We start from the raw sequence: 27,482 nt of genomic DNA on the forward strand, positions 1-27,482 counted from the left end.
GAGCACGATGCCAAAGCACACCGGTACTTTTTCGCGGGTAAACGGAGAAAAAAAATGGCCGCGTATCTGCTCCTTTGCAAATGTCGTCAAAAGACGATAGTCTTTACCGACTTTTGCCAAGTAAATGCCGCCCTTCACTTTACCGCTCACCTCTCATGTTGTTGCTCTTGTGTAGCGCTCCTCCCAAGGTAAAGACACCAAAAGTTTGCTGAAATCATTTTAAATTTTCCGCGTTCCACTGCTCCAAACCGGGTGTCTCGATGCCAACGCTGCCGTACGGCGAAGACACGCGTGAATGGACGCGCCCTACTTCAACGTTTATAGAACCGCGTTTCCCTAGTCCACGTGCGTTGCAAGCAGAACGTGGAACCTATCTAGTGGAACCTTTCGTAACTGTTGCCACTTGATTTTTTCAAATGCCGCCTGAAGCTATATGGCGCGGGCGACAGCAGGGGATGGCGGAGGGATATTTTTTTCTTCAGTTGATGAAGTATTTAATCTCGCCAAAATCAAACATGTACGATTTTTTTCATAAAGGAACGCTGCAAATATCACTTTTGTATTAATTTGTTGTCTTATATATGCGTAATCTCTTGTTGTTCTTCAACAATATTGACAAGTATGAACATTACACCGGAATTAGACGGGCACATTTAGTTGTGACTATATAAGACTATTTATTGCGCAGGCATTGTTTTACTTTGGCCGGGTGGCCGAATCGAGTCACAGACAGACAGACGGACAGACAGACATACAGACAGACCAAAATTTCTGGGTTTTAGTAGCCCAAGAAAGACTATCGTCTTTAATAAAGCTTGCGTGTTTTAAATCCCAATTTTGACCCACAAAGTGCTATGAAATCAATGTCTTTTCTAGTGGTGATTGAGAATGTGCGCGAGGAGAGGGGATAGGTGGCGCGGGGGGGGGGGGGAGGGGGGAGGGGGAAGGGCGGAGCTATGGCGGAAATATTCTAAGGGGGGCGTTCTCTCTCGCTCCCTCCCCCCTGGGAACGTCCGTGAAGTGCTATGACTTTTAGGGAATATTTGTCTGGCGCGTTTGGCCAGTCAGAGGCGACTGCCGTGAAAATCTGACGGTTATTCCCGCGGTTGCTGTGACAATAAACACTACGGGGCTTTTATTGTTGCGACGACCATTCACCTGATTTGAACACAAGCGCCGTGTGTGTGAAAAGAAAAAGAAGCGTAGAAGCGCAAATCAATACCAGTAAAGAATTTTTTTTGAAGCACGTATTTGAAAGGCATCGATTTTTTACAATAAGTACGCTTGCACTGTAAGACCATGCCCACAGAACAGTATGGGTTCGCGTTTTTATAAATTTTTACCACACTCCAGGGGGATATAGATATTGGGGCACCCACCTTGAACTCGAAGGGCGCCACCAACGGGGTCGATTGCGGCAACATAACACGTCGGCTTGGTGACAGATCGTAATTATTTGCAGAATATCAAGTTTTACCGCTGGAAGCTTGTTAGCCTCGTCTCCAGTCGCCTCAGCGGCACCCATAGACACCACGTTTGTCAAAGTGGGCGAAATTTTGGTGGTTACTTATTTGGCCAAATAGGGGGTCACCGCATGTAGGCAACATATGACCCATCACCAGCTATCACAAGCGGATCTCTCGTGAGTCATTACTGGACGGTAACTAGGCACCCACCCATTTGGCACTGAGCAACCCACCACTGATACGTTCCACCGTTAAGCCATCAAATTTTATTCGGCCAATTGGAGCGACAGACAGACGGGCTTATCAAAATTTTCCCGTGTACCCACTTATAGAAAAAAGTATCGTTTGTGAAATCGTCGCAGGTGGTCACTTGCATAGCTCTTTCTTGGCGCGTTGACGATGAGAAATTGTGCTATACTAAGTTTTGCTCATTGACCAAACACCTCCGCCCGCCAGTTATGTTTAGAAAAAACCTGCAGCCTACTGGCCCACTGCAAATGCTGCCTAACGCAGATACGCTCTCACCGCGCTCGCTTTAGATGCACAAAACGTCCCAAATCTGCGGCATATTTCAATGTCACGAAAGCACCTCTGCACTGCCCATCGCTACTCGCGTCGCTAGTTTTCGCGGCATCGAATTCACGAGACAGAGCCTGGTCCGTCGGCGTTCGAAATAAAATGCCAAGACAAAATTCCGAGTGCACGTGAGCGTGCGCCTCGTGAGGAGGGCCTGGCGTTGTTCACGCTTGAGTGTGTGAATGCGCCACGTGAGGACATCCCGTCTTTGTAGTCGTCGTGTTCAGCGCGGTGAAGCCTTGGCGCGCCGGCCGAAAATCATGGGTCGGCTTAAGAAGCATTTCACTCCCGACGAAGAAGAGTAACCACAGCGCGAACGCCGTTGTGTCGCAGCTCGAGAAAATACGAGACAACTACGATCCAACCCCGAACACCCTCTCGTGATGTGCAGTACGAGTGGAATCTCCGGCAAAACGACTGCGGACTGGGAGTAATGGAGAACTTCCAAGGTCCAGCCAGCAAATCCACGGGTGGGGAGAACGGCGGGTTCCAGCACGAATTCCTGAGCGCCGAGAATGGCCACAGCTATCGCTTGTGTGATCGGCAGGGGTTTTACATTAACTTGTCAACGTTGAGTTTCGTTCGCGATTACGAAAACTGAAAGGCTGGAATGCAAGTTCTACGCGAGGCGTTCCCCGCAGAGTTTGAGGGTGAACAAGTAAACACATGCAAGAAGCGCCCGGACTCCTCACTTCCGTCCGTCCAAAAAGGCTTAGCACAGCTGAGTTCCGGCTGCTCTCTGTGTCCTGGGAATCGCTGTCCATGCACACTAAAAATTTTTACGCCCAAAAGGGTGCTTCAGCTTGTCGCCGCAGGAGCACCCTAAAAACTGAATATTTTACGCCCTTTAGGGTGCTTGGATTTTGTCGCCGCAGGAGCACCCTCTGTGAAGCACCCCAGAAGACAGGTGCTTTATAAACACCCTTGTCCGCCTAAAAGTATCCTAGGGTGCTACTTAGCACCCCAATCTGTAGGAGCATCTTCTGCAAAAGCACCCACCTAAAGGGGTACAAAACGGGTGCGTCATCCTCGGTTCACAGGTGCAGCAGGTGTGAGACCACATATTGCACAATATCGCACACGATTATGGTATGAAACATTCGTGCTTTCCAAGCTCGGTTCTGTGAGACATTCCATTGAAGCTCAACATCAGCTGATAATTTCCTTGAACTTGTGTCACCGATTGTTAAAACATCAATTTAAAAAGTCAGGAGCCACATCTCAGTACAGTTATAACTTTAGAGGTAGTTGATTACCCAAAACTTCGTAAAAAACCAATTATATGTTCACTTTGCCGAACTGCAGTACACATCCTTCGAGATTCACAGCAGAGCCTAACCATGCTGTGCAGTGAAAGCAATTAGGTGTGCAACACTTCAACCACACAAAACTTCCTTGAACCTTAAAACCCTTGGCTTCTTAGTATTGCATCAAACTTCCAATCAAGGTAGCTACCTGCAATGTTTAGTGCCTTATTCTTGAGCTGAGCAGGAAGGTTCAATATCAAGGAAGACCAAATGCAAAATGTATAGTTTCCTCCATAATGCGGCTCATAATATAGTTCCCTCCGTACTGCGGCTCATAATCTACTTATAAAAGTTGGGTACCCAAGCCATTTATTTTCGTTTGCATTATTCTTTTTGCTTTACGGAAAAATATTCATATGGTACAGCACTTGCAAGGTTTGGTGGTATTTGGAGTTTTATAAACATACCTTTAGACTAAATGACCCCACATAGCAATAACAAGAACTGCAAACATCACAGAACAATGCATACAAGTTCCCTGGTGAAGCCCATGGTTGAAATGTAATGCCATTGTTCAGAAAACATTATTTTATCATGAGGCTAGCTTGTACATGGTGCCTTGCATTATGTCCCTGCCGGTGGATGTGGGGTCATTTGTCACTGTTGCAAATGAAAAGCCAACAGCCAGGGCCCATTAGTTTTGGCTAGTATTACGAGGTGCCTCACGGTAAGCATTCTACGTCGATAGACTTTTTTAGAGTTGACTAGAACTGAAATCAGCAAAAGATTCTCTACAAAACATTCATTCTATCCGCAGCTTTAGGGTTTGCTAATTTCCATAGTTGGGTTTCTTCTGCCTTTCTTAACAACATTTTTCTTTTGATAAGAAGGTGCACAACCAAAAGCAAAAAGCTTTTCTGTAAACCTTTGGTAGCTATATAATTGTTACAAAATATTTTACTCTAAATATGGCAGCTTAAACTGAGAATATTTGCATTTAAAAACATTAAAATAAGTTTAAATTGATCATAAATTTTTAGCTGTTTTTACGCAAAACTGTACATGGGATATGAAGTGCACCACAAGGAGGGCTTTGGATTAGCTTTAGCAAATTTGGGACATTTAAGGTGCACTGAAATCTCTACACATGCGCTTTTTCACTTTCTGTATCCACCAGGAAAATGGCTGCCAATTTAGACAGCGATTCTAAATAGTAGTTGACGTGCATTTTAAAATAATCACACACATTATAGCCACAAAATTAATTTTTACAAGTTGTAGACATTGCCCGTTACACCAGACATTGGACTACACTGTCAAGAGCTTTGACATCTACAATGACGTCTACAAAGCAGGCTTATACTGGTAGAATGTTTCATACCATAATTACTGTGTGTTCAGAGCTCACGTGTGAAGTATGGATACTGCTGCTTCAGCAAGAACCGAGGATGAGCACCCTTCCTGGTTCTGAAAAAAAATAACAGAGGAAATGCCTTAAGCAGGATTCTGAAACGGGGTTGAATGAAACAAGAATGAACAAGAAATTCTTTCAAAACATGTAAAGCAATGCAAACAAATATTTATTTCAACTTATTTCTACAAAAGACCACCTCATGAAGACTGGTGGTGGGGTATTGGCTCAAAAAAAAAAAAGCAGAGAGCACTTATACAAATGCTACAGGGAGCTTTCGCAGCCAACAATTGTTTGAACACACCTACACTAATCACTGTTCAACAAACTCATAAAAAATGTTTGAATGCATAAAAAACCAGTGGTAAACACAGGAAACAGTTAAAACAGAATGACGGCACAAGTTTGTCCCGTCGTTCTCTTCTGTGTCCTGGGTTTTCCTATGGTTTTTCATCCATTAAAACATGTACCAGCTAGCCCAGTCCAATGCCTTGGTATCATAAAAATATGGATAGTCAATCCTTACACAAAGTTGAAAAAAAAAGAAAGTATAAAGTAGGTGACAAAATTAAAACGACAGCAAATTGGTTGGCTTTTAATTTTAAATGATAATATAAAAAATAATGGCATGAATGAAAGTGAGCAGCACGCGAAGTACCTTGTTGCTAGCCCGACATTCCACTTTGAAGCAAAATGTCCGCTTTCAACACTACATAGGCTAAACATGCAATGAGGCATTCCTTTAGGCACACAAAATATACCATAATTGTTAAAAAAGCTACGAATCAGTTGAAAAAACCTGACCACGACAAATTGGAATTAGTGACTAGATACAGTTTCAGAAATACACAGCGACATCATATAAAAATATATGGTTCCCATACAAAGATTGATCATAACAAAAATTCAGGACATTTATCAGACTGGCATCAATGTGCAAAGCAGCTTAATGAAGGAAGACGGTCTTCACTAAAAACATGTTAATATTGGGAGCTCATGTGCTTCCCTGCAAGTTGGGTGTGTAAACCCACTGACATCTTAACTAACCCGCCTGAATCATCACTTGATAGACATTGAGGAATTTTACGAATTGGTTTATTGTAGCCAGCTGTCTAGTTTATTTCTCTATTTTTCTTGGCATTTCGTGTCTAATTCTAAATTTGGTGACTAGATAGCTTTTACTATGGTCATGCACTGGTGACAACGAATATTTGATTTTACTTTAAAAAAATTTCAGTTTTGTTTTATTGCTCACCAGCCAACGATCTGAAATATCAGAGGTGAAATATTTGCTGCTGAGCACGTGAAATTGTGGCATTAAAACAAAAGATCCCTCTGCGGCATCTTTCACTTGGAGGAGCGCTTGACCACAAACTTTGAGAAGCTGGAAAATGCTCCATGAACCGCTCCAGCCAGCAGAAACGATGCAGGACACAAGTTGGTAGGCGGGCCATTGGCATCCTGCGATTGTGAAGATATTTCTGTTTAGTAGATGCTCTTCTTTTTGTACCACTGTTTATTTCACCTTTAACAAGCAGCTGAACTCCTTAACGTTCGCATAATAAAATGCTGCAATGCGGAACAGTTAGCAGGGTTACCTCAATTTTGCTTTTCTACGAATTAACACAATGTAGGTAATCTGCACACAACTACAATCAAAGTAAAATTTTCACCTACTTCACTGCTAACATCAGCGTTTGACTGCTCAAGCACAAATACAGGTTAGACATGTGAGCAATCTGCTAAACGTATCCCCACAAACTGAACAATCAGGCATCAGAAATCGGCAAGGAAGGAGGTGTCACGTTTAAATGGCACTTTTTTTGTTCAAAACATAAACAACACCTGGAAGCTTGAAGCGTGAGAGGGGGTCTTTCATGCTGACAATGTCAGAACATAGCTTGCTAGTGGGCACCTGCACGATGTGCACAATGTGTTTCTTGAAAATGCGTGCGAAAGTTTGATTGATGTGTAGGACGAGAATTGCAGCACCTTTTGACACAGGCCTTGTGGACGCTTCTGCCTGCTAATGTCAATGTGGATTCTTGCTAGACGCCCTCTTCGCTTCTTTCTGAATATAATGCTTTAGGCATTATATTCAGGACAACGACTGCATCAAAACGTGCAGCAATTACCTACGTCCCACACATCGGTGAAACTCTCGCACACATTTTCAAGACACGCAGTGCATACATTGTGCATGTGCCCACTAGCAAGCTGCGTTCTGACATTGTCAGCGTGAGAGACCCCCTCTCACGCTCCAAGCTTCCGGGTATTGTTTATTAGATTCCATGCGCTGAATGCAAATCAGTGTACATTGGCGAAACGGGCAATCTGCACAGAAGATTAATGCAGCACTGGAACGAAGTGAACAAGGGCCATGCAAAAACAAGTCCACTGGCAGAGCACCGTGAGAGGACGGGACACGTGGTCGACTGGAACAAGACAAAATTACTGACAACTGAGTGCAATCTATCTTCTCGATTACTGCTCGAGTCCCTCATTGTTCAGACGACGCCCAACATTATCAGCATAATGGATGGCAATCTGCACCATATCTATGCAAACTCATTGCGCCGCGTAATGCCCAATATATAGCTTCGTTTTCCACGACACATGCTCACCGTGAACAAGCAACAAACCGTTAAATGGCTTTCTTGACTTGGTCAGTGACCTACGTTTCATCACTGCAATAATGCTTCTACCTGCCTACGCGGCATTCCGTCAAACACTGGACTACACCACATGAGCCATTGGCGTTCTTAACCTGCACCAGAGTATATAACCTTTCACTACTGCTATGAGATAGACCCATAAACGCACTTCAATATGGCCTTTATATTTAGCTCTTGGAAACATTATGTTTAATTTTACCTTTAAGTTGCACCTGCTACAGCAGCTGGTACTATACCAAAAACATGAAAAAAAAAACGGTGGTTTAACACGCCAAAGCTACACTTGGGATATGGGGAGCACTGTAGGGGAAGGCTTCGCATTAATTTTGACCATCTGGGTATTTTTGTGCGCATCGAAATCTCCAAACACGGGCGTCTTTACGTGTTGCCTCCATCTGAAAAGCGGCTACACCAAGCGGTATCTAACCGACATTCGCCTCCACAGCACACCACCCTAGCCACGGCAGTGGGTTAAACATATGAAATAAAGCGAGTTTTGGAGTGCAAATGAAAATATTAATCACACGTCTTATTTTCCCAATCGATGTACCTTTTGAAATCCACCATGCAATCCCCCCTCCCCTACCGGCCTACCAAAACACCTTTGTCTCAAGAGGTAATCAGGCTGTTGTTAATGAAGTAAGTATTTACAATCCGAGACTTGCCACCGTTAAAGTCATGCACTTTGTTTTAGAGATAAGCGACATTAGCCATTTGCAGCACCAGGAGTTAATTGTGCTAAGATCAGACTGAAAGCATTGACGGTAGTAGTTGAAAGAAATTGTGTGATAAATTACAACATCATCTGCAAATAGACTTACATGGGAGGATATGCAACATGGAAGATAGATCAAGCAACCTGCCTGGGGGGACAACAAAGTGGCACGAGCAAAAGAAGTATATAGTTATTAGAAGTAAACTGCATTTGAGAAGAATGAAAATCTTTTGCTCAAGTGAGGACATTAGGGTGAAGTTTGAGAAGTAGTCTGTGGTGTGCAATGCGATTGAATGCTTTAGAAAAATCGAGAAAAACTACCGCAGTTTGTAAGCCTGTGTCAATGGATCAATGTAGATCGTGAACAAATCCTGAAAGTTGTGTTTCTCAAGTAACCCTTGTGAAAACCGTGGTGATACTCGAATGTGATATTGTGATTTTATAAATAATTAGCGACCTGAGAGTGGATGAAATGTTTCCTGACCTTGCATATGGTGCTTGTTAGGGAAATTTAATGGTGAAGTACCGTCTCCTGATTTAAAGACTGGTGCTACCTCGACTATCTTCCAACCATTGAGATTAGTGCCTGTCATGAGAGACTGCGAAAAAAGCGCTGTCAGAATTCTACAGACTGCGGGATGTACTTTTCGGTATAGTATGATTATTACCAGTATGATCTGAAGTAGACCAGTTTGTATTGCAAGTTTAAAACCATATCGAAAGATCCTAAATGTTTGCTTGGCTTGATTACATACGAATACTTGCTTCAAAGTCAGATCAATTTCTCTTCTTGCCCTTTAGTCGTCAGCCCCAGATTCTCTTCAATATCTCTGCTAAGCAATGACACGCTCCATACGCACAGCACTGCTTCATGAAAATGTTTCAAATAATCAGAGGCCACAGCACTGCTAACAGGTATACATCATGGCAAGTTCCACAACATGCAATAACTAACCTGAAAATACATAATCGGTGGGTGCACCGATATGGCAGCAGTGCCTGGACCGATGTGTCGAGCAAATGTGCTGACTTCTGAACGGGTGGTCCAAGCGGCCAGATGATGGATGAATGACCATTCCTGGCGGCAAAGCGTACGGAGCACCAACGAAAGGCCAGGCAGTACTTGGGTACAGCAGGTGCAGTGTCGGTTGGCCAAGGGAGGCCCTGGCAAAGCCTTTGAAACTGGACTGGAAGGCAGCTGACCCAGGACAGCCAGCAGCAGCACCTGCAGGTGCATAATCTGTGAGTGTGCTGACACTTGTTGAAATACAAGAAGAGCACACACAAAGCACGAATGCTTACATCAAGTAGATTTTTAATCGTTTAAAGACAGTAACCTCCAAGGCACTAATAAGAACATTCCCGGAACACCCCAAGTGAAATTTAGGTCACAGTAAGAATGTATTTATTAGACCCGCAGGTACTGTGAGTGGGGTATGCATGATATATGCAAAGCTAGCTACTGAGCTAATTTGCATGGAACGCATGCTAGCAGCTCATCTGTATCCCTTGCTTTCAATCGGAACTGGTGTGTGATAGTTGAGGCTCCTCCATTTCAATGTCTGACTTGTATCTGCACGTTCAATTCTCCAATATAAATCGAGTTGAGTGAGTGCCTACAGCTTTTTTGTTAGTCTCTGTATGGCCTGCGGTTTTGCGAAAATGAGAACTTGCGAATTGGCTCAATTTTCTGCACTAATTTAAACAATACATATGCCTCTGATATCAAGCCCCAGACTTCACGAGAGCTACTCTGACAGAATCGGCAGGCGCCTCGTAGGCGTTGTGAAATCTCCCCCACTACCCCGAGACTATGCTAACTCCCTGCGAGGCCACATGCGCGCATTTCACCTTCAATTTGCACGTATGTGAATTCTATACCTCTATGAACTCTCAGACGGGCGTCGTCATATTCTTGCCGGACTCGTGAAACTCGGCAACGTAAATTACCGCACTCGCTCGCTGGCACGCGGCCCGAACTCTCTCACCGTTTCCGGCCCTTGCATACTATTTTCTCCACCTTGCACTTTGTAAATTCTCATGTTGAACTACACCTCGTGCGCCCTCATCTCTTGCCTGCTTTTCTTCCAGCACAACTCCGTCAGCACCCGGTCGACGCGTACGCTGTCGGGGCGCGTTGGCGAGCGAGTACGGCAATTTCGCTGTTGTCGAGCTTCACGAGAACAGCACACATATCGCGGCCCGAAGACCGCGAGGCGTACGGTCACCGGTCTCGCGAGCGCAATAGCTGCGAAGCGCACTGCACGGAATTCGTGAAGGGGGGGGGGGGGGGGGGGAGAGATTTCACAACACCTACGAGACGCCAGCCATGGAATCACGTGTACGCGTTTTCACATGCACTTCCAGGGAACCTCCTGTTCATGTTATTTCTTGGTATACCGCGGGTATTCACGAGGGAGGACTAATCACAGCGTTGTGCCACTCACGCGAAATTGCGACTGCGATCTGCAACCGCAAAGGCACTGTTTGAGAGACACATAAACAAACGCCCCGGTGTTAAAGAGCCTTGCGTGATGTGAAATTATTAGCAGCCGTGTACCATAGCGCGAGCATCGTAGCCAAGGTCTAGCTTCAGCGTAAATTGATGCTGACTTCTGCGGAAACGGTGGACTGGGCGCCAAACAAGTATACTATAGTTGGTGACAGCTTAACTCTGCAGCGGCTTTTCAAGATCAAAGGGATTTTGTGTTCATCCGCAACCAATGGCATCTCGCCATTTGTGTGACGCCTGCGACGTACGTTTGAAAGGAGAACTACTTCCAATATGGCCGCGCTCGCTTCCCCACCGCTGCTGTGCTGTCGAGCGACAACGAGGTTGCCGAGAACCAACAGCTCTGTAGGCGATTTGTGTTACGAATGTGATTAGTGCATCAGGAAGCCGCTTATCGTCACCTGTCCCGTGTGTGTCTTGCCGCGTCGTGGTTTGTACGTACGCGAGGAAATCGTGGCGGCACTGGTGGGCTGCTTTACGTACTCGGAACGTCGTCAACGAACTCGATCTGAGAACGGGAAAGCGTCGAAGCTGCATCTGTTGCTGGTGTGATTGTGGAAATTGTGTCGGTGTAACGCAACCTTTGTGAAGAAATAATGCGATTTGCTTTCGTCTACGGCAGTAGCGGTGACAAGTTGCAAGCGTTTTCGTTTGTTGCTGTGAGCGTAGGCTGCGCCCGATGTTGAGCGCAGGCCTACGTGGTGTCCGTCCGGCCCGACGCGGATCGTGCAAATGTGTGCGGCGTGTTTTTTGGCCGGATACGGCCGCTCGTACAGCCGAACACGTTATTAAGATGATTGCCAAATCTTACAATGTGAGGTATCTTTCCTTGCCGATTCGCGCATTGCTTTAGCCTGCCGGGGTACGAACGGAGCAGCGGTGTGGCGTTTTTTTCCCCCTGGCGTAAACAGGTATGATTAAACCATTATTGCAGGGACTCGCGAAGAAGTAAACGTTCGTGCACAATTATCCGAGACTGGGTTGGGTAGCTTTCAGAAAATAGGTATGAACCTGCCTTCCTGCGAGAGACGGGTGCCTATGGCGTTCTGTTTGTGCCAATGGGCACGTTATAGAACATACAAAAGTATGAACGAGTGCGAGTATTGTTGAGGTAATCAAATGTGGTTGCGTTTCGTTTCTTGACTCATTGGTTGGTCGTAATCATCAGTAGCATTTTTGAAACGTATAAGAGGGCTAAATAAACATCGAAAGTGCATGATTGCTGGATTTTGAAATTTGAACCACGTCGTTGAAGGAAGCCGGAAATGTGTGGCCCCGCAACATGACCACGTAGTTTTTTATACATTGCCAAAAATACACACGCGCGCTGCTTTTTATTATGCCTGCTAAGCTTATGGTGCGTATGCTTCCATCGCTACACTAAGTGGCATCAGAGAAACTGACTATGCATGTACTGAGGCTGCGTATTTCGTGTGCAGTGTGGAATTTCTCGTTAAGTGTCGTGAGCTGTTAAAGTTGTTTTGAAATAGCTGAATGCGTTTAGTAGGAATTACCAATAGTTTGTCTTCCCTTTATTTTCATGCAGTTTGTGTGATGGGCTTTATGAGTTATAAAAATTTGTCTGTTGCAGCTGTGTTTCATAGTGATGGCTGTAGTTTAATGATCGCATTTTGGTGCTTGTGCAGTTTAAGTTTCAACAAAGGGGTTACAGTGTATTGGCAGACATCAAGATTTCCAGTGTCTCTGTCATGATAGACTGTTATTATACAGAGTGGAGGACATGTTTGAGCGTCTTATCATGGAGCATACTTTAATTTAGATTCAACACCGCTTCCCACTTTTAGATGTTTTTATTGTTCCAGCAACTGTGGAGAGCCTTCAAACAGTGACTGAAGGTGGTTCAGGTTGAAGAGCTGCAGCAATAATTGCTAATACTTGTGTGTCAGGTAGAAATGAGGTATGTCACCCCTTCAGAATGCTATGTTCATACTTTTCAAGCATGCACTGTTGATTCTGGTTATACAGCTGCAAGAATAATAGAAAGCAGTGATGCGGCATATCAAAATGGTTAAACTTCAGGCCTCCAGAGTGTCATGTCGCTGCTTTCTGTGCGCACTGTTGCTTCCAGCTGGTTCAGATGCAGTAAAAATTGGAAAACTTACTCAGCAGGTCGCAACGATTTTACGTCACTTCTTCAAGATGCTATGTAACTCCTTTGCAAGGTTGAACTGTTCCTTCTGACTAGAAAGCTATGGTAAGAAGTGAAAGCTCTAATAAAATACGTTGGAACGTGTTTATGCCAGGCCTTCAAGCTGTGATGTCGCTGCTTTTTACACACACATTGTAGCTTCTAGCCATGAAGTTGTGGTGAGGGTTGGAGACACTTGCATAGTACGTTAGAATAAATTCGTGCCACACTTTCAGGCTATGAAATCGCGGCTTCTCTCGCACACATTGTAGTTTCTGGCCATGAAGTTGTGGTGAGAGTTGAAGATGCTTATGTAGTACGTTAGAATGAATTCATGCCACACCTTCACGCTGTGAAGTCTCTGCTTTTCACGTACACACTGTTGCTTTTGGCTTTAAAGCTGCATTAGGCATTGAAAACACTGGTGCAGCAAATCAAAATGGATCCAATGTCAGGCTTTCAGGGTGCCACTTTGCTGCTGCTGGCTGGAAAGTGTGGTAAGAATAGAAAATACTTGTGCAGTAGCCCATGACACGTTGACAAGGGGCAGTGAGAATTAAATATTTCTTCTCCCTGTTCCAGTTTGGTGCTCTGCTTGGTTGCAGAAGTGGATAAAATGGAAATGCTTACATGGAGATGTCGGCACATTTTTAAATAATTCACTTAGATCTCACGTTCATACTCATATATCATTGGGCCTGTTGAGTGCGGTTGTCTAAATAGGTGCAGAAAGAATTGAGTGCACTTGTATAGCTGTTCGTTCAGGTTTCGTATGGGGCAGTCAGTGTTCGACATCACTGTTTGGTGTACATAGGGGAAGATTATTGGCTTCGGGAAGATTATCAGAAATTAAAATGCTTCCACAAAAGCTTGACATGAAATGGCTGCAAAGCAACTACATGTTGAACCGAATATTTTCTTTATGTATGCTATTTCAAAAGCCTCATCAACAATAAAAATATCTTCACGGTAGGCTGCTGCACATCAGTGTAAAGCCAATGAAAGTTGAATGTAGCGCAACTTGGAAACGAACTTCGGACGGATGCATTTGTAGGTCACTATTCGTTTTTTTCCATAAAAGCTCGCAACAGTAATTTTTTTAGGCGGCTGCTAGTGCTTAAGGGTGTTTTTCTATCAATTTTCACCGTCAGTTGGGGTTCTCTGCGTTATCATTCCACTGTAAACTGCGGGGTGGTGATATGACACTAAAGAAACGCCGGCAGATCTTTTATTACATCGCCGGGAAACACCTCGGAAATGGTCGCCTGGATTGAAAGCATGACACTGTATACTGTCAGTCTAACCAACTGACGTAGAGCGTCTTGCCACTCGCGTGTCTCGTGAAGTAGAAATGCTTAGTCTTGTAACGTTTCACATCCCGCAGTTCTCTGCTCGCGCCATACGGTGTTGTCTCGTTTAAGCGGAATAAAATAACGCTTGTTTCTTCGCACCTACAGCTGATTTCGCAAGGCAGGACACCTTATGCGGCATCGCGACCTCCACGGTTGCGTGCGTCGCCGCGATAGGTGTTTGCAGTGCGTCACTACGTTCGAAACAGTCGCATAGAACAATGCGTGGCCCGTTGATATCGCGGCCGATTTCTGAAAGACACCGATGAATTTTCGCCGCTGGTTTCCTTTTCACCCTGGGCTTACACAGTCCGTGCACTGCATCCAGCCATTGCGGCGACGAACCGCCCCTTTCTTCCGCCCTGCGTTTACGACGCTTGATTTAGCGGTGATGATGGCTGTGGAAGATATTGTACCGACTACGTTTCTTGACAATGATTGCACACGCGAAGTGAAGAAATAGTCGAACTGCGACGAGCCCGACAAAATATAACGACGACCATTGATTATGTTTCTCCAAGCAGACGACGGCTAAGCGACGTGCAGCGGTCGAAATTCGAACTATTCAGACCCAAAAAATCATGTGCGCGATGTTTATATGTTTATTTCTGTTGTCTAACAGTAAAACAATCACAGATAGCTTTGATTTAAGCATAAAATACACCGGAAATAGTTTCTATCAAGAATAACCTTTGTTTTAGTGAGTAATTTTTTTTCTCCTGAGCCAGTCTTCAATGAGGACGACTTTTTCTTTTTCCTGTGAAAATCATTCATTCTTCGGAATGAAACATATATAAACGACATTAAAATCAGATGGTTATACTGTCAGCCGCTCATATTGGTAATCATGGGTATAAACAGCTGCAATATAAAGAACTATTTTTTCTAACCGCGGAGAGTCAGCTAGCGGCCAAACAACGCTTGTGGGCGGAGCTGCATTCTTACCCTGTCACCAACTATAGCTCACGTAGGCTCTCAGAGCAAACGAGATGGGGGTCTAGCGAATTACTGACCCATAAACACCAGAACTCATTTCAACCAAATACAGAATAATAAAAAATGCGTACTTACCCGAGCAAAAACGATGTTTCCAACGTAAAATTCTCCTTCACTGTCGTCTTCATCTCGCGGACACACGAACACGCTTTGTTCTGATGCAATGTCATCCACTTTTGACGCGCAGTATTTTATCCGGCGATGATCGTTCTTCCGGGGTCCCCATGTTCAACACACGCGTAGGTTAGAAGGGTAGACATCACCCATAAAGCTTCTATAACTATGATTTAAGCTTGAAATAGATAAAACAGATTAAAAAATCACGCCACCAACCACTCGGCACAAAACGCCATGAAAAAACACACACAAAAGTGAGAGATAGTTGCCAGACTTCAAATGCAGCACCTCTATGTTTGACGAAAATTGTGTTACTACTGTAATGTTGGTAATTATCTTTCTGCTTTCAAAGTCTGAAATGTGTTTATAACTTAAATTTAAGGTTTTTAAACACAAAAAGTGAATACACATAAAGTAATTGACATATATACTGATATTGTAAAGAGGTTTGACGTTTGTTTTGGTTTTGTTTTCACGGCGGGCTTCTCAAGAGAGAACGTGCGAGAAAACGAGCTACTTTGGGTTTAGGAAGAGGGCGGTAAATATCGGCGTGATAGAAAGCAAGGAACAGGTGCTTACCCTGGTCGTTAAAAAAGGAGCTAATGAAACCCTCACGTAAAAAAAAAAAAAGAAAAAAGAAAAAAAAACACGTTCGACGAGGAATCGAACCATTGACCTACAAAACAGTAAACGGACGCGTTAACAAACAGCTATGTCGGCGGGCGTGTTGAAAGCGCCTAAAACAACTCTATACTTACGTAAGTTGTCAACGAATATTGTTGCTTGTGTCTAGTCATCGCCTCCTTTAACGATGGTCTAGTTTATGCTGCATTTTTGAAATTCTGGCTGTCCTAACGCTTGTTTCTCACGCACCGGTCTTGCAGACGAGGCCGCATTGCTAGCGCTGCAAGCGATTGAGCCAAAGCTCCATTATTTGACTCAAGCAAAGCTATCGCAGTCAACCCGACCTTTTCTGCGCAAGCCAAGGCAGCCACGAAATAAATGGAATGTGCCGTTAGAATTATGGCGTTGATAACGCTTGTTTGACCGGCACCGTCTTGCAGACAAGCAACGTCGCTCTAATACTACAAGCGATGTCACTCCTGGCATGTCAGGCGCATCAAACCCATCGTGTAAAACGACTGCTAACAGTGCGAAAACCTCTGAGTTTGTAACAAGTGGGGATTTGCGGTGGCGGCGACGTAATAGGTACAGCAAGCAGGTAGGCAGAACAGCAGCGTAGGGTTACAACCTTTCCCCGAAAAAAAAAACGGGCCTTCCGGGGGGGAAGGGGGGGGGGGGGCGGGAGGGGGGATTGTGTTGAAAAAAGACGCCATGTTTTTTAACATGCAGTGCCATTTATTGTAGTGTTTTCTTAGAGAGAAATCAACATAACGTTTGTACTGAAAGTGATTGAGAGCTTGGTTAATCGCTCTGCATGTGCTTCACTGAAAAGTAACCGCAATTGCTGACCGCGGCGGTAGAATTTCGTTACTTTGTTCTTCCCTTAGGTCCCCCTCCATCTGAGGCAGCGCGCTCGCCCGCGTATTTTCTCTGCTCGCGTGTCTTTGCGCAGCTTGTCGACATAGGCGTGCGCAGAGTTCTCAATTTGGGGGGGCAAAGTCTTACCGCTGCGCCCCCCCCCCCCCCCCCCAGAGCAACTCCCGACCTCTTCTCACTGAAGGCCTTGCGGTGCGAACGCAGTGCAAAGAGGGATGGTTATAAAATTTTTATTTAAATGTGATGGAATTGCAACACACACAAAATATTTCTGAGCAGAAATTTTACTTTCATGTGTTACATCGGCAAGGCAGGCATGGGGCAAATTTGGCGCCCCCTTCAGATGATTAGGGGGGGCGGCCGCCCACCTGCCCCCCCTGTGCGCACGCCTATGCTTGTCGACACGTATTTATCGTCTTAGTTGTTGAATTGACGCTTATAAAACGCCAAAACGGGCATAATCACGGCACAAAAGCCAAAAAACCGGCTGATGACGACTGGTTTTAGATATGGACCGGCAACCGGCCCGCTGTTTAAAAAACCGGTCGGGCCGGTCCAAAACCAGGAAGGTGGCAACCCTACGGAAGCGACGAGCGAAAATGATTTTACACGGCCGCCCCCGTCGGCCTGCGCAAAAAAGGAAGATAGAACCCCTGCATACACGCCCTCGAAGAAAGCTGTACAGCCGATTCAGTTTGTTGTGGACGAAGAGCAACCGAGGCTGCAGCCACAAACGATTGCGCTTGCCGTGGTATGAGCCAAAGCATATCTTCACATAGTTATGTTATCGTCCGTCTGACTGTTACTTACTGAAGGGAAAATTCAGAACACAAACGTTGACGTCTAGCGTCTATGCCAGACATAGACGCTGCTGTTTAGGCCCTAAAAACCACCTTCAGGGCGTCTGTCGGTTCTGTCTGATGGCGCGCTCGCGCCGCTGATTACGAACGAGGCGTCTGTTGGCGTTGACTTATCGTGTTGGCGAGCCGGTAAACGCCATCACGGTTAAACTCCCTGTTGGAAGACTACGCTGTTGGGACGATAGAGTGCCGACAGAGCTTCTTATTGGCCACACAAACGCCATCAAGGTTAAACTCCCTGTTGGAAGACTAGGCTATTGGAACGATAGAGTGCCGACAGAACTTCGTATTGGCCCCACAGGCGTGCTGTGAGCCCAACAAGAAAGTCTTGTTGGAATTTTTGCCCGGGGCATAATAATACGGGAACAAATTCTTAGGTAAATTCGATTTCGTTGAGGACACCGATGCCTCGCGTAAAAGTTTTATTTATAGGACTACAAGAGGCATTTTGTAGCCTTTCCTTCCCGTGCACCCAGACATCGAAACGAACCTTGTGATACACTCGAAGCAGTAGATTAGTGCAGAGTGGAATTTAAACATTCAGCACGTTTTGTTCAATTTACGAACAGCAATTTTAGAGCCTTTCCCCTGGTCTATGTGGAGAGTTCATATTTATTCTCTCAACGGGCGGTGAAATAGTGCAATGTGCGCTTTAAACATTCAGCCTGTTTTTGTGCAATTTTGCATGCTTGCATCACACACCGTTCTTTTAGGCACCCTAACGATAAGGTGCCGTGGTAACACCCCAATCGAGAAGAAATACTTTTTAGCACCCCTGTAACGGTCGTAGCACCCTATGAAACTGTTGATTACACCCCTGAATTTCGGCACCCTCGAGGTGGGGTGCCCGAGCAATATTTGGGTGCTTGAAAGGTGCAAAAAGGGTGCAAAATGTTCAGTACACCCTCCTTGCACCTTAAAGGGTGTAAAAATGTTAAGATTTACACCCCTTAATATGTGGCACCCTCATGATTGGGTGCCGGAGCAATGTTTTAGTCCTTAAAAGGTGCAAACAGGGTGCAAAATGTTGAGTGCACCCTTTTAGCACCTTTAAGGGTGTTAAAAAGTTTAGTGTGTGTGGGGCGAAGCTAGGTCCAGCCCCAGCTCTGCTGGTTCTCCAGCTTTGCACCTCTAGTGCAAGCTGCAGTAATTTTTTTCCCGCAACTCCATGCTCTTCGTGGAACTAGCTTTTTTTTTTGCTAAAGAAATTTTCATGTTTGACGTCAGTGACGACGTTCGTGCATTTGGATGTATGCCTTAGAAAGCATAGGTATACGACACTTGTGGGTACGATATCACTGAACATGTGACCTCTGTGTTCCAAATTTTCCGAAGCCCTCTAGCCTACACATGGCCATTTTAGAACCACTTCAAGCCATTTTCGGTGTAGCTGATAAGTGAATCCCATGCTTTTTTTTACGACCACTAGCTATTTCGGGTGCAGACACTGAAATAGTCGTGCCACAACCGTTGACGAGACTCGATCCCGCAGGTTGGGTCGTAATTCGCATCAGCCTCGACTTTTCGCTTGGTCAAAGCTCGTTTTGTGTAAACGGATTGCGTTCTGGCCGACTGAAATTTTTAGGTTTTGAAGAAAGTAAAACCAACCAAGAGAGGACGTACGCACTAGAAATAGTGCAGAGGGGGCAATGCCGGAATAATGACCTGGGAAACGCTGATTTTTTGAACAATGTACGAGTAAGAGAATATATTTTCTGGCACACTCATTACACAGAAATCAGTTTTTTTTTCTTTGAGGTTATAGGATTGAACACTGCTTTTACGATTTAAATGTACCCATGTGGTATGAGGTGAGTAGTAGTCTTCTGATTAATTGAGGCCACACGGGGCTCTTTGGATCTCGAAATAATAAAGGCGGAAGAAGTGCACGCTTGTATGGCCGAAGGTGAGGGAGACAAAGTGTGTGCAGGTGGGTGTTCCTGAGTCTCAGTGAGAATACAACAGCTTGTTTTTCAAATGCTAAATGTGGGCGAGTTGGTTGGTTCAGCAGGGAAACATATTAAAACAGCGCGGTAGAGACGAGTCAAGGAATATGACAGAGGTGGTCCTCTGTGTCCTCTTCATTCTCTCGTCTGTACCGCGATGTTTTAATAGTTTAGAAGTGTGTGCTGTGTGAGTGTCGCGGATCAAGAACACGGGGAGAAGGGGGAAGGGGCAGTCGCGGTAAAGTCCACCATTTGGCACAGAAACGTGCAACAGTTACCGGGACGCGTACAATTCAAATATTGATTGGCGAATTATAGTAATAAACGGCATATTCAGACTATTTATTCTTACCTGAATGTATATGTCTTTATTCCTGTTTTTAGTCTAGGCTTGAAATCCGATAGTCTGTTTTTTCTCGCATTTTGTACATAGATGAAGTAACGTTGGTAACCACGTGGTGTTATGTGGCCCCGGGTTTTTGGGAAAGCTTGGAAACAAAGCTTGAGGAAAACTGCGGAGTGGGGACGCCTCAAGCGAAAGACAGTTATAGTAACAATGATATAGTAGAGGTAGTAGCGGCAGCGAAGAAGAAGCAAATCGGCTGCAATCGTGGACTCAGACCGTCATGTGGTCGTGAACGTTGCGCACAGCTTCGCTACCTTCAAGTCTTACGCGTTCATGGGAGCTTCCGTCATTTCTTTTTTTCTTGCGAAGGGAGCACTAATCGACGGCAACCCTTTTAGTGGATGCGGGATTTTTACCAAAATTGGAGACACGTTTGTACGAGCTACCTGGGGAGGTAACCAAAACAAATGGCCAACTTGGGCAATACGAAACAATATGACAGAGGGCATGATGAGACAATATGACAGTTGGCGGTAAAAACCGCAAGTAAAAACCGCAATATCAATTTCGGCGGCAAAAACCGCAGTTGTCTTCAGAATATGTTGGCGCCGCTCTCCTCCTTTGCTTTTTTTCACCGTTCGGATTTTCTTTCCCCCGTCGGTCTTGCCATCGTTCACTCGGTTACGCCGACAATGCAGCTCAGGCCAGAAACGGCCGACAAAGGACTGCACCCTAAAACATAAAGCCGCCCAGCTCCGCTTTTAGAGGGCGGAGCTTTGAAAGAAGGCTATAGCCTGGCCGGAGTTCTATAAAAGAAATGGCGGGGTTATCTACTTTGCTCAACGAAGATCATTATGAAACTCGATTCCAGAAGACGCTGCATGTAGATTTTCACACAAGCCGTGCTTTTTCAACGTGAGCAGCCTCAACTTGGCGCGCTGTTAATGCCAAGCGTGGTCCTCGCAATTGCGCCGGTGTAGCTATTACTACTTTGTTAATGGAATCATCTTTAAAGTCGGGAGCGAGCTATTTTGGGCCTTGTGGATTAGCGTCCCCTATTTCCGTTTCTTTGGCGTAATTACTGAAACGAAGTTCGCTTAGCGTGTTAGTAACGTTATTATTAGCGTATGAACTTGATAGGGCTCATTACTAGCGCTATTAAAAACCAGATCTCACGGACTTATAATTTACCAGGATGAACACAGGGAGAAATAGAAGCCCGTAGATTATGCGGCAGATGAGTCATCGGGACTCAGGGTGCTACAACACCATCGCAATTCAACGTGGGAATATCCGGTTAATTCCATAGATTTCGCGTCAAGCGTACCTGTGCCTTTTTAACGCTAAATAATGGGGACATGTATGGCCAGTGTCCACGGCTCCAGGAGTTTGGAACGGTTCTGCCTATATGAAATTCTTGTTCCAGTATACTCTTTGCGTTTGGCTGGAAGGCTTAATCGAAAGATAAGCGCCTATCTTTTCGAAACCTCGGCTTGGGAGTGTGATGCCGCGTGAATGCAATGGCCAAATACCATGACCGCGGGCGAGCTAGGACCAATGGACGAACCCCAAAATTGTTCCGTATATACCACAGTGATACAACCTGGCCCTCTAAGTACCGTATAAACTGGTATATAGGTCGAGTCTTCTTCCAAAATCTGCACAGAAGTCACCCCTCGTCTCATATAGCGGTCATTGGCAGAATGTAAATTGTTGTCTGGCAACAATGTGCAAGGAAATTTCGTCGCCATCGCAATTTGTGTCGGACTGCTCTCTCGCACTATCACGCCTTTATTTGCTTTTCGCTTTTCTCTAGTTTTCGTCTTTTACTGGTCTATTGTCTGTTCGTGCGTACATTTCTGTACGTGTCCGTTCCGAGATGAGTTGCGGCAGTCGACGCCAGTTCACTGCGGCGTTTAAGCTGAAGAAGATTGAGTCGCGGAGCAGAATGGGAATATGCGCACGAGTGCGCTAAAAAGTGCGCTAAAATACCGCAATCAGCGGGCAACCGACGGGCAACATTAGGGTGTTCTTGCGAGATTCCGGTCACCGCTGGGGGCGTTTTGTCTGCTTCACGTAGAAATCGCCGCCCGGGCGTTGGAGAATTCTTCAGCTGCAGGATAAGCTGTTTTGGGGTATTTATTGTAGAAATTCCTGTGGATTACGAATCAAATAACAAAAGGGCTACAATACCGGATTTTGTGTCGTATTGTAATAATTAAGATTAATGCCAAGGGCAAATAACACACATTCCCATGCGGCGTAAAGCACCGGAAGTTTGTGCGCCGGGAAGTGACGCGCTGTTCGTTCCTCGATCGCTCAAAATTGCACGCACCATTTATGTGAATTTCATCTTCATCAGAAGATGGTTCCTTTAACCGAAAAGTGTAAGCCCGATTACTTTTTTTCTGAAATTCTCAAACATGCAGCGGCCCGCAGGGCGCGAATCAGGGAGAATCTACGTTACGAGTAAGGGCCAGTGGCGTGCTCCGGATTTATTTCCGAGTTTTATCGCGCGTATGAGCGAACACTTTTGTTATCAGTATGTGCTGGTGGTGTACAGTGAGTTTCTTTTCGGGGTTCCGCGGCGAAGACGGTGCTAACAAAACGGTTCAAACATGAGGACAGCAAATGTAACAATTTAAATCAAGCGGCCATTTGAATGTTGAAATGAAAAAAAAAAATGTATCTATCATACGCTGACACAGTTAACCTGTATCCAAGCTACGTAACACACCGTAACAAAACAATTTCGGTCAAAAGGGTGAGGGAGGAGACCCGTTCTTCCTTTCGTGAACGTTGCCTGAGCATGGTTATTTTACCGTACATCGCAATATGTCCTAACCTGTTCGTAATAGTAAAAAAAATCTTAAACCACGATCTGCAAGATGCATTAGTCTTCCGATTTTCACGGCACTTGTTTTGCAAAATTGTTTCCAGGTGGCATTGCCTATAGTCATTGGCATTATCAATGGGGATATATTCTCTGCCGACCTTCGAATGCAGTCCCTTTAATCATGAGGCCCCTAAGGTTTAGCCTAGTGAAACATAAAAGTTCCCATTGAAGAAGTATACCGACTCCAGCTTCATGCCGTTGCGTTATTTTTTGGCAAGCAATGAGAGGTCAGAAATACAACAAAAGAACCGGGGTCAATTGCCGCATATAGAAACAAGTAAACAGGGTACATTTTTTTTTACTGCGCAAAGAAGAAACCTGGCGTATGCTGCATAATTGATTCCGTGCAACAACACACAACGTTTGCGCCATTGAACGCTTCAACCATCCCGTGTTGTAACTAACACCCATTTTGGTGCCATTGAACGCTTCAACCGCACCGTGTTGTCACTAACACCCATTTTGGTCAAACTCAGAGTAAATACAACAAGAAACTATTGTAAAGCCGCCTGTAAATCTTTCATACAGTCTCTGTCTGTGTCGGTACAAATTCATTGATTATGACGTTGTACGCGTCGACGCTGCTCAGGTGATGAGGCGCAGGTCTCCGGATTAATTTGGACCACCTGGGGAACGTGCACCGAAATGTAAAACACTCACGGCGCTTTTACTTTTATCCTCTAAGGGAAAAGCGGCCGCGATTGCCACCAATAAAACCTTGTCGTTACTGCAAAAATAAGACCAGGTTACAAGAGGTAGAAAATATTCAACCTAAAATATTAAGAGCTATGAGTGTGGAAGTCATAATCGCAAGTTCAAAGTAGCGCCACCTTACATATAGAAAGCAGATGAATTACGTAGTTAGTGCCCGTGTCCCACTCTTGCAATTGTGCTTGTTGAGGCATGGAGGAAGGAGTGCCTCAGGGTCGGTGTCGGACCCCAATGGGATCGCATGTATAAATTAATGTGGAATCTTCTCCACTGTCCTCAAATTTTAATTTCGACGTTTACGCGACGACAAAATGTCGAAGTTTCCTACAATTTCGGGAGGTCCATAAGATGCTTAAAAATCTTTCTATTTCAATAAAAATTATTATCAGGCAATCACAAGTGTTTACTACAAACCTTCAGATTCACAGAAGCGCACCTTTGAGGACTCGTTAATTGTGTATTTTTGGCTTCAGGTAACAATGCGTGCATAGGAATATCAGGCCCGGTGGATGTGGCTTGCCAATACGAGGTGGTTCTAATGACACCGAAACCAAACGGAAGATATAATAGGTGTCCGCTATTCCATTGAGCTTACTGTACGCACGCCGTTGGATAATACGAATTCTTCCAAGAAATTCAGCCTTTCAAAGGATGCTATGTGCAAGAGAAAACGTCCACAATCACAGTTACCGCAAGCCTAACCACGGCTTGCTTTAAAGGTAGAATTTATATTGCGTAGATTATCTCTCTGCATCCTTCAAATGATCTACCAGTGAATAAGCCAGATAGGGAACAAAGAAAAAATTTTCTGTAAACATTTTATTTCGCAGCGATCCTTCATACCCTTTCGCGTTTCCTAAGAAATGAGATAAAGGTGTTCCGCGCTTGCAGGATGTTGCACACACAAAAATGAACTGTCAACGAACGCGAAAGGAAATGTGCGGGTTTTGGGTTCATCGCTCGACGAAATCCGTTCCTGGTTGTTCAGTTACGGGGGTCAGCGCACACCCGTGACTGATGGGCGCCGCCGCCATACGGGAGGCCCTGTCACGGACGGCAGCTTCGGCAGCTTGCGGCCCAGCTTTACTGCTGTTGTTGACGAAATTGCAAGAACCGTTGTACTTCTTGTACTTAAGCAGATGCGTACCGGTGCGGGAATCATAGCTTTCGCTCAACATGACATCTCTAAGTATCCTCTCAGCGCTGCTCTGCTTGTCTGCTCTTCACAGTAAGCCTTTTTTGTTTCAGTTGATAAGAGCCGTATTTTTCACTTGTAGACTTTTGTTATACTATTACATTTCGCTGATCTTTGTAAATCTAGAGCGCTAATAAGTGCCGGGTGAGTTGATAGTTGCATAGAACAAAGTTCATCTTAAAGTGCTCTCTTCAAAAATACCTCTTGTAATAAGTGTGAGGTTTTGCGCGGGGACATCTTGTCATTCTAATTAACCTGCCTCTGAACACCATGGGACTGGAAGACATATGTTTGCGTGTACGGAGGGCCACTGGCCGTAGCTTATGAGAAATGAGGACGATTAGGGCTCATAAGTTCTTGTGCGTGCGAAGAGTGCGTTCGGATTCAGTTACTCGGTTGATTTTAGGTCGTCTTTTCTAAAGTTTGGCGGACTTTTTTTGTTCCGACCACGTTGGCTGCGATGTTTCTATCGCAGCACAAGAATTTCAAGAAAGCTTAGTTCATAACGTTTACCTCATTCTTGTAGCCACAAGACATACCGTTGATTTAGTACACCAGAAAAATTCGTGCTAACGCTAAACCCTCCACCAAAATCCTTGTACCTCTTCTGTTCAATAACCCGCCGCGGTGGCTCAGTGGCTAAGGCGTTGCGCTGCTGAGCACGAGGTCGCGGGTTCGATTCCCGGCCGCGGCGGCCGCTTTTCTGATGGAGGCGAAAAGCAAAAACGCCCGTGTGTACGAGATTTCGGCGCACGTTAAAGATCCCCAGGCGGTCAAAATTAATCCGGAGCCCTCCACTACGGCGCGCCTCATCGCCTTCGTTGCGTCGGCGCGTTAAACCCTACAATCAATCAATCAATCTTCTGTTCAATAAAAAAATTCGTTCGCTTATTTATTCCTTGAAGCACTGTTTATGGGGAAATCGGGGTGAGAAAATGCCATTGCTCTATCAGAATTTGCGAATAAAGAGTGTTACCAGTTCAAAGAAAAACAAGCTACACCTCCAGAAGGAAACGGATTTTTTGCAAGATAGTTGTCAACGAAGTACGAAGTACGAGAATGACAGTTCAAATTCCACATTCTACGTTTTATAGGGTATAAGTAAACAAGTTTAGTTTATTGAAAACTATTTCAGTGAAAACGTAATAAACTCTTTGAAATGAGACACTGCGTTGATCTTTCCGTCTAGATAAGACCACTGCTTTTTATCTTTGCCAACTGATGCGGCCCAATACTCGCCAAACGCCCTCTGTGCAAACGCAAACTGTGTTCCGACCAACTGGGGCTTCCAGCCCTTGTGCGATAACCAACGTTCGCAGCCACATGGAGGAAAAAATGCGCGGAGAAATTCGGAACCAGCTTTTATAGTAGGGACATTGTACCGGCTGGGCGAGAACTATTAAAAACTATTAGGACGAGCACCCTTAAACTGTTTCATTAAAGCGTACGTTTCGCCGCAATGCCCTAATTGTGGGCTATCGTATGCGGTACTGTGCACAGTCTTGTAACGTCAACAAAAACAGATGCAGCAGAAAATAAAAACTGGACCCCAGTGAAAACAGGAGGGTGATAAAAAAATGGAGAAAAAAACGTTATCTTATATTTTATGACTTATTTTGTACAAGTTTTTCATCAGAACGCAAAAGAAACTAAGAATTTCCTTTGTATTGTGGAAATGCGAAGTCTTGCTATGCACCCACACGGTAATGTTGAGCACGAGGGCGCAAAATGTACATATGGTGGTGAACATAAAATATCTCGAGTTTGTCAGTTTAGGAAACACAAATGCATGAACCCTTAGTCATGAGCGATCTCATCGGGTACCCTGGCTCAAAAAGGTAAAACAGCGTTTTTAGAACAACAAAATGCGGCACGATGTGATTTAGTTTAGCAAGTGAGCATGTCGAAAACTGACATATTATTTTACAGTCATTCGCCAGCCGAGTTCCCACTTTCACATTGGTTCTTCCATGTGTGTGACAGGTGAAATTCAAAGAAACCACGTCTGCCAAGGTCGGGTTATACTCATAACTAACCGGCAGCCTTACATCTCTGTGAATTCGAAATTCAGATCTATGTCGGTACCGCGTAAATTTTTCTTTAATACAAAGCACTTTATACTTGCCCGCAGCGGCCAGCACGCTTAGAATCGTCGGGCACGCCTTGGGAGGATCCGAAGTCCTGGAACGGGAGAAGTTCGACGTGTCGTCCAAATCAGGTGAGAGCGCACAGTTCGGTCCCGCACGCAAAACGGCCTGAGACGTCAAATATTTTCTTTTTTCTTAATATCGATGTTTTCCTATACGTCAAAGTAAGCAGTCACACAAGAATGAGCCTTTGGTTAGGATGTTGGACATCAGGCGCCGGCAGGTCAACCAACCAGGCAGTAAAATGAGATAAAATAAATACCATATGAGATGAGTGTGCTGAAGGGCTTATTGGTGCATTTTTAGTATATAACAGCGCAGAGTACGGGACTGTCATATATTACAACAAAGGGTTTCGTCTATTTGAAGATAATTTAGTTACCGCCACCTCGGGCTACCTCCTGGGTATGTATTAATGATGCAGATATTTTTGAGTAAACGACTAAAAAAGTCATCTTCAGATGTCCCGCCTCACCTTGTTACGATAGTTGATTATTATTTGTGCATTGATAATCTTCGCAATCCATTATTTACGTGTTAGGCAAAGCCAATTCATATTTCTGAACTGGTCTGTTATGTGCAGATCCTAACGATGGTGCACAAGGGGAGACGACGAAGCTAACAGAAAAACAGTCCATCGTCATGTTTCAGGTTGTACCGGTTCAAGG

The 27,482-nt window shown here is 44.8% G+C and overlaps 1 protein-coding gene and 1 long non-coding RNA gene across 2 annotated transcripts in view; both read right to left on the minus strand.

Annotated features, from left to right (window-relative positions):
- LOC144138747 (putative cytochrome P450 301a1, mitochondrial) overlaps positions 1-27,482 on the minus strand; it is a 114,811-nt gene that overhangs the window by 30,778 nt on the left and 56,551 nt on the right. The gene's annotated exons all lie outside the window — the stretch shown is intronic.
- Positions 4,849-15,775, minus strand: LOC144138746 (uncharacterized). The gene is made up of 3 exons (XR_013315958.1): positions 15,172-15,775; positions 9,046-9,315; positions 4,849-6,161 (listed from the first exon to the last, which is right to left on the minus strand). It is a non-coding gene; the product is annotated as an uncharacterized LOC144138746 (long non-coding RNA).

Source organism: Haemaphysalis longicornis, unplaced genomic scaffold (assembly GCF_048455015.1).
Source record: "Haemaphysalis longicornis isolate Haplotype H1 unplaced genomic scaffold, Haemaphysalis longicornis Haplotype H1 scaffold_5, whole genome shotgun sequence".
NCBI lineage: Eukaryota > Metazoa > Arthropoda > Arachnida > Ixodida > Ixodidae > Haemaphysalis > Haemaphysalis longicornis.